The following is an 8,628-nucleotide window of genomic DNA, read 5'->3' as shown; positions in this document are numbered from 1 at the left end:
GAAGTATGAGCTTTTCCTGTTGAGTCAGAGGGAGGCTGGGGGCCAAGATTAAAGACATCAAAGTCACAGCTACTTGCAGTCGTGTGGGGTCACCCCGATGGGCAGGGTCAGAATCAGGAACCAGGGCGCTGGGCCCAGGAGCATGCCCGAGGTGCTGAAGTACAGCCCCAGGGGTAACAGCCTGGGGTACTCCAGGGAAACGCAGCTTCTGGAGCAGCCGCTTGCTCAGACCGCAACCTGTCTTTTAGCACCGCCCCAGCCCTACCAGCCTCAAGGCCTCAGGGCTTTTGAAGTTCCCAGCCTTCTCCTAGGGGAGCTGGGGGAGGGGTAGAGCCTGGTACGTTGGAGCCAAGGTCACTTTTCACTCTCATGGCCCTTCATCTCCTTACTGCGAGGAAGTAGCCTTCTGCTTCTAATAGCGCTCAGTAATATTTTTCACGTGCTTATTGGGTTAGAAATCTTTCACACAGATTAATCCTCACCACAACTCCTGGAAACAGGTATGGTTATTAATCTCAGGTTTTACAGGTAGGGAAACTGAGGCAGAGGTTGAAACCCATGTCCACAGTCACACAAGCAGTAAGTGGCAGAGCCATAACTGAACCATTGTGCCACACTGCCCTGAAATGGACAGGGGTGTATCATCTCTCCCTCCCCTGAGCTGGCCCAGGATTCTGCACAGCCCCTGCGGCCAATCCCCTCCCTGCCTTCCCGACATCCCACCGGGACTCCCGCCTCGGTGCTCCCCAAATCCTGACAGCCCTCACTCCCCTCCTCTCCAGCCCCACCCCATCCTTTGCAGTGATGTCCCCATCTTCACCCTCCCCACCCAGGTTCCCTTTCACTCTTTCTCCTGGGAGCTTTAAGCAGGAGAGACACCTGGGAATCTGCTTTGCAAACTGCTTGGGACGTCTACGTCTACACCGGGGCCATCCAAGCCTCCCGCTGCCACCGCCGCCCCAGGGCAGACATTTGGAGCTTCAGCTGACTCCCACAGAAAAGTCACCGCATCATTGCCGGCTGCCACCATGCTGTGATTAGTTAATCACTAAGTGCATGGGGCTTTTAATTACCTGCCAGCCCTGCACGGGCAGCTGTTCCACAAACCACATCTGATCATGGCTCCCCCGTTCCGGGCTAATGGAACACTTCAATCACACAATTGATGCTTGGGTATTTTGATGCTGCAGGGATGGCAGCTGCCAGTACTGCAGCCCTGATGGAAGCAGCCAGCCACAGGAAGGAAAAAAAAAGACAGCTTTCAGTTGGGGGACAATTGGGTGTGTAAGGCTGAGGGGCAAGTCTGCACAAGATCTGTGAGTGTGCAGATGTGGCTGGGATGTTTATCTATATATCAGAAGTAATTCAACTCAAACAAATGTAAGGAAGAAGGAAATCTATAGGTGCCACATAACCAGTCATACTTCAGGCATGGCTGGATCCAGGGATACAAGTGAAATTACCAGAGCAGATGGGGCCTGAAGCATCAGAAGAGCAGTACTTGCATCTTGGATGAGTCAGTTGAGCACGGGGAGCTCATATGAGGCATAGAAGAGATTATGATGTTGTCCCTTGTCCCAATAAGGACTTCCCTTGCTTCTCTCTAATTCAGTTATTTCTTCCCATCTCTGGACCTCCAAATAACTGTGACCCAACTTCTATTATAGCCTTATCACATTTTATTTTAACCATTTGACCACATGTCTGTGTTGTCCAAGAGACCAAGATTTCCCAACTTCAGCGCTATTGGCATTTGGGGCAGAGAACCCTTTGTTGTCGGGACTGACCTGTGCATTGTAGCATGTTTAGCAGCAGCATTTCTGACCTCCACCCACTAGATGCCAGGAGCACCCCTTCCCCCCAAGTTGTCACAACCAAAAATGTCTCCAGGCATGGCTGAACGTCTGCTGCAGGGGCAGGAGCCGCCCCCATGAGAGCCCCTGGGATAGACGTTGTGGCACAAGCGTCATCACCCCCGGTGCAGGCCCTGAGACCTCGTGGGGTTCCAGCAATGCTTTGAGAGCAGAAGCAAGGGTCCGGGGGAGGAAGGAAGTGAGAATGCAGGGAAGAGCTGACACGGGCTCCACACTTGATGGAGGGGACTCCTGTGTCGGTGTAGGCACCACTGCCCGCAAGGGCTGAATGTCTGTGCCAGGTTGCTGAGGGACCCCGCTGGCACACCAAAACCCCAGACTCGGAACTGGAAGCGAGTGGGTGCTAAGAAAGTGAGGCAGAGGCAAGGAAACTCAGACCCAGAGAGGGAGGGGCCCAGTGTTCACCCCCTCCCCCAACACAGCCACTTACGTGCACCAAAATACTAGCAGCTGGCCCTTCTCTGTGCCAGGCAGTTGTAAGGCCTGATTCAATAATTCCTCACAGGAATCTATGAGATACATCACATAGTTTTACCTCACTTCACAGATGAGGAAAGAGAGGCACTAGAGGGTTTTGTGGTGGTGGTGGCTTTTTTACTTGTCAAAGATGCCAGGTGGCAGAGCCGGGATTCAGATCCCACTGGTCTGGCCCCTGAGTCCACTCTCCTGCCTGGAATGCTCCACTGGCCCTGCCAGAGGGCAGAGCAGCCCAGGCTGTCCTCAGCCTTCGCGGGGCTGCCATGGAGGAGATGCCTCTGGGATCATGAAATGGAGAAAGTACTTGCAGGAAGCTCTTCAGAGAGGGGCCAGTGTTAGCACCCTGAGAACCTCCCCAGCCCAGCTATCTGGAAAGGGCAGTGGATTCCAAGGCTGAGGGCTTGTTTAAAATCTTGTCCCTCCAGCACCCGACAGGGGGACTGCTGGGTCCCTCCATTAACCTCAGGCTCTTATCATGGTCAGGCTGAAACTGCCCCCACTAGACCAAGTTGCCCAGCATCTGGGGTCAACCACCTCCTGCCCACCCACTGGGCCAGGCCTCCAGGCTGACTTTCCGTGAGAGGCGGGGAGTAGAGAGGAATGAGCTCTGAGCTGACCTTCTGGGGAGCAGGACAAGCCCTCCCAGAGCCCAAGCCAAAGCCCCAGGTCTTCCTTGTGACTCTTGCTTCCGTGCTGCCACGGAGGAGAAAGAGGGGCAGGCCATGGCCTGGACTTGGCTGAAGTCATTTCTACGCTATTCCCCCTGCATTGGGCCCCTGGACCAGCCAGGGTCATTGTTCTGTGGGAATCAGCATTCCTATACCACTCCCATCTTTGGCCATCATACGCCCATTTATCTGTCCGTGTTGTATATTCATGGCTACCATTTATTAAGCACCTACTATATGCCTGGCACAGTGCTAGCACTTTATTCAGATGGTTCATCGAATGCTCACAATTGCTTGAGTAGGAACTATGATCGGCTTTATTTTACAGAAGAGAAAACTTTAGACCAGAGAGGTTAAGTGAGCCGCCCAAGGACACACAGCTTTCACATGGTAGATTTCCCTCCAGAGCCTATACTCTTAATCATGATACTATAACCATGACACTAACTTCTGCCCTGAGTTTCTGCAACTTTGCAAAACCCTTGTCTCGTGAGCTCCTCCCAACATCCCCATGAGCGAAGCAAGGCTGAGGTTAGCGCCATTTTGGAGATGGGGAAACCAAGGTCTATGGAGAATCAGCCTCCCTGTGGTCATGTAATCAGGAAGCCTCAGGGAAGGGAATGGACCCAGTCAATCCCCTGACACCCAGCCCTGCACCCTGCCCGCTGCCCAGCCCAGCCTCTCTGGGAATCCCTGGTCACAGCAGTCTCCTGATCCCTCCTAATCCTCTACGGGAACCCCAGACCAGAGAGTCAGAGAACATTCCATGTGTTGCCAGCCCCTCAGCCCTTCCCCTCTCTCCTCCCAGTGGCAGAGAGGTGGAGTGTGAGGGCCTCCAATAAGGCCTGGCAGGACCCTTAGCCTCAGTGAGCCCAGGAAGACCCCAGGGATCGACCCATTACTTAATGCAGGCCTGGAAGGAGGGTGGGCTTGGGGGTCAAACAGGTGTGAGCCCAGCTGCACCACACAGCAACTTCATGTCTTTGAATCTTGGGCTCCAAACCTATAAAATGGGTTAAGAATCCTTACTTATCCAGATCAAGGATAGGAGGAGATAAATTTGTCTTTGTAACTTTGTAAAGTGTTTAGAATTACTACCTAGTCTGGGGTCACAAACTCATGTGTCTTTAGGGGACAAGCGGGTCATGTAGGTGGATGAAGCTGGCCAGGTAGGGACTGTAGCAACAGAAGGCGTGTGCCCCATCTCAAGGGGGAAGGTGCCGGCCCAGTCATACCAGATCACCATTTATTAAACAGATCAGAAATCTGAATTTTTTTAATGAAATGCCCTGATTTCTAAAACACTTTGCAGGCTGAATAAGATACACCAGTGGACCAAATACCCCATGCACTGATTTGCAACTCCTGATGGAGTCCTAGTTGCTAGAAAAGCAAAGAGGCCAAACAGCAAGCCCAAGGTCACACAGCAAACGAGGCAGAGCCAGGCGAGTCTCGGCTGAGGCCTCTGGCTCCCTGATCAGCCCAGTCTCCCCAGCTCCATGCTGCTCGGCGTTTTAAGCACCTTCAGAGGCATCCAGCCCAAGGTCTGCGCCCCTGGGAAGCAGCGGCCTCCTTGGAGCCCTGCAGAGCAAAGGAAGGACATTCCCAGGACAAAGGAGACTGCAGGGCTCTGAGTATGTAGATCACAGCACAGCCATCCTGAGGCCTAACTGAGACATCTGTTTGGAGTGTCCTCAGAAACTAGGGTAGATGTGGCACTCTGAGAGAGCCACCCACTGCAGCTGCCCTGCCAACACCGGGGACCGATGGCTGCTCTCTGGAACTTGGACCAGCCACAGGGAAGCCGGTTCTCACTAATAAGATTATATATTTTTTAAGTGGCCCTTGTTTACTGCAAGGATACTGAGTATTAAAATGCCGGAAAAGAAAACCAAGTAAAAAAGACAGCCCATCTCTACAGGAACCATGCAGAACCAGGCTGAAAACCCCCTGTGGATTTCGCCCCCAGGCATCCCCTAGCCTGAGCCCGGAAGGATGGAGGTGTGTTCAAACCCATCGCAACACTTGAGGCCTCCTTGACTCTTGAGGGGGGCTGATGCTTGAACCCTGTTTCTCAGACTCCTTTCTCTTGGAACCCCACGGCTGGGGGTCAAGAGAACCAGGTCCTAGTCCTGGATGTACTTATTCCCGGCTGAGTGGACTTGAGTAAGTCACCTCCCCTTCTCTCTGTCTCAATTTCCTCCTCTGTCCTCTGCGCTGACAGCTCTGGCAGAGGCTACTAACTGACAGCTGTAGCCTCTGGCAGAGGCTCTGGCAGAGGCTCTGGCAGAGGCTACAAACGGGCAACCCCAGGCCTGAGAAAGGCCACATGGGTTTTGCCCAATCAGCATTTCTTTTTAAGTTTGTTTCCAACTAATTTCACATAAACAGTTGGATTTTTGCCTTCTCTTTAAAAATCACAAGATCTGACCCCACGGGGCTGACATTCCCACATGGCCACAATGGGCCATAGCTGAGGGACAGCTTGCCCGTTTCCCCCTCACCACTCACTCCCTACTGCCTATACTCAGCCAGCTTCACTCCTTTATGTTACCTACTTCACACTTGAATTTGAGACCCCCAATTCTTTGGAGGAAGTCTACAGATTCTGGGCTTTGTTATTATTAATGGAATTCCCAGGTCTCACTATTTGGCTTTGACCTTGGGCAGGTCTTTTGGGCTCTCTGGGCTCTGGGCTCCACCTCATCTGTGAAATGAGAGCGAGTACTACAGGGGTCCAAGAGCATTTCCAGCTCTGACCCTCGGAATGTCTCAGGGGTCCGGTCTTGCAATCTCGGCTCTTCAATTGCAGTCCAAGAGCCTCTTGATTACCTAGGTTCTGCCAGAATATCTGTTAAAGGGAGGGAGGCAGAGAGGGAGGGAAGCTTGTCAAGGCTCCCTGGGTACAGCCCACTGAGTTTCCATCTCTCTTAACCCACCCCCCACCCTCTGTCCCCAAGACAGAGCCAGGCTCTAAAGCCAGGAAGAGTGAGCCTAGGGATGTGCCAGCTGGGGGCAGGACTGCATGTTGGTTCTGATGACAGAAAGCATGGAAAAACACCATCTTCCCCCAACCACACTTTCCATTTCTTCTTTCTTTTTTAACACCTTTATTGGAGTATAACTGTTTTACAATGGTGTGCTAGTTTCTGCTGTATAACAAAGTGAGTCAGCTATATGTATACATATATCCCCATATGCCCTCCCTCTTGCGTCTCCCTCCCACCCCTCTAGGTGGACACAAAACACGGAGCTGATCTCCCTGTGCTATGCGGCTGCTTCCCACTAGCTATCTACCTTACGTTTGGTAGTGTATATATGTCCATGCCACTCTCTCACTTCGTCCCAGCTTCCCCTTCCCCCTCCCCATGTCCTCAAGTCCATTCTCTATGTCTGTGTCTTTATTCCTGTCCTGCCCCTAGGTTCTTCAGAACCATTTTTTTTTTAGATTCCACATATATGTGTTAGCATACGGTATTTGTTTTTCTCTTTCTGACTTACTTCATTCCGTATGACAGACTCTAGGTCCCAGAGATAAACCCACACACATATGGTCACCTTATCTTTCACAAAGGAGGCAAGAATATACAAAGACAGGCTCTTCAATAAGTGGTGCTGGGAAAACTGGACAGCTACATGTAAAAGAATGAAATTAGAACACTCCCCCACACCATACACAAAAATCAACTCAAAATGGATTAAAGACTTTCTATTTCTTTTGCACCATTGCTCCTAATGGCTTTTTATTAAAACCTTAATGAACATCATGTCAATAAATTGCCTTGCAATTTGTTTCAATAAGTACTATTTGGTGGGGGGGAGGGGGGAGGGCATTGTTCTCCACTGCACCGCCAAATTCCCAAGCTTCATTTCTTTCACCCAACCCTCAACTCAATCCCAGGTCCAATCTGGACTTGGGATCCAGGCTTGCTGGCAACAGTGCTCTATTTGATGTTGTTTCTATATATGCAGGTGTCTTCCTGACTTTCTCCAGCTCAGCCTGCCCACTCTCCTCCCCACCTGCCCCTATTTCTGCACACATCACTTAGAGGTACCTGGCCCATCAGAAGCATTCAAGAGCTAATTGTTGAATGAATGAGCTTTCTAAAGCAACAAAACATCCCTGTACCTTCATTCCCTGGTTCCAGACTAGCTCCGCACTCCCTGTCCCCAGGTCTCCACTCTTTAGACACACAGAGTATTGCCTCCCCATACAACTCCGTGCTCTGGTCGATGCAGTTCCCTCCATCTGGAATGTAATTTTCCTATTGTCAAAATCCTCTGCAAGGGCTTCCCTGGTGGCGCAGTGGTTGAGAGTCCGCTTGCTGATGCAGGGGACGCGGGTTCGTGCCCCGGTCCGGGAAGATCCCACATGCCGCAGAGCGGCTGGGCCCGTGAGCCATGGCCGTTGAGCCTGCGCGTCCGGAGCCTGTGCTCCGCAACAGGAGAGGCCACAACAGTGAGAGGCCCACGTACCGCAAAAAAAAAAAAAAAAAAATACTCTGCAAAATCCTTTAAGACCTACCTAGCTCTAATACTTCCTCGGTGGAGTTTTCTCTCAGCCCCCGAAGCAGACTTCACCATGCCCTCCCTTGTGCTCTCACAACACATTTTGTAATGTCACTACTGCACCATCTCCCCTGTATTAGCTGTTCGTATCACACAAAAGATTTTGATTGCAAGTAACAGGAAACACAACTCAGGCTGAGTTACACATTAAAAGTCTGAAAAGCTCAGACACTGGTTCAATTTTTCAGTGAGCCTCATGACTCTGCCCTGCTCTTTGAATGGGGTTCATCCTCGTGGTATCTTCCCTCCCTCATCAGAACAAAATGACCACCACCATTCCAGGCTTTACATCCAAATGCCCCACCATTCACAGAGAGTCTGTTTCCTCACATCTCTAGCAAAAGCTCCCCATTCCATGCTGATTGGGCCCCTACTGTGTCAATCTCGGTAACCTGGGGAAGGCCGCATGTTGATTGGCTCAGACCAATCTGGTCCCTTCCCTCAAATTGGTGCAGTGTTTACTCACCCAAACTACAAGGGGCAGCAGTGGAGGGAGAATGGGGAGACACAACAGTGCCCACCAGGCTTTGTAAATGTCTCCCTAAGGAAACAACAAGCTCCATGAGGGCAGGGACTGACTCTGATTAATCTCTGGGTCCTCCTTCCTCAGTGCCCAGCACGGTGCTTGGCACCAGAGACACATGTGTAAACGTTCCTTGATTTGAACACCCTCCTGTCCCGTGAGATGATCCTCTGGGACCTGGGTGGCCTGGCCTCTGGTCTCTCAAAATGACAGTGATGGCTGTCAGATGACCTAGAGCACTAATACTTATGTTCACAAGAGTAGAGTTCTGCTACCCCAGTTTCAACCTCAGAATAGGGCTTCTAGAAACATGTGACCTCTACTGAAGATTTGGGGAAGAGAAACCTAGGATGAAGAAGCCTGAGATTAGGCGCCAGGTATTGTCCATTCACTCACTTGCTCATTCACTCACCTGCTCACTGTACTGATGCCTACTTATCATTGCCTCCCCAGCCCACAGCCCCTGCTGAATGGGGATAGACCGTGTGACTGTACCCTGCCTGCTTCCACCCATCCT

Source organism: Monodon monoceros, unplaced genomic scaffold (assembly GCF_005190385.1).
Source record: "Monodon monoceros isolate NGI ecotype Baffin Bay Population unplaced genomic scaffold, NGI_Narwhal_1 Super_Scaffold_10, whole genome shotgun sequence".
Lineage (NCBI taxonomy): Eukaryota > Metazoa > Chordata > Mammalia > Artiodactyla > Monodontidae > Monodon > Monodon monoceros.
This window is presented reverse-complemented; position numbering follows the sequence as displayed.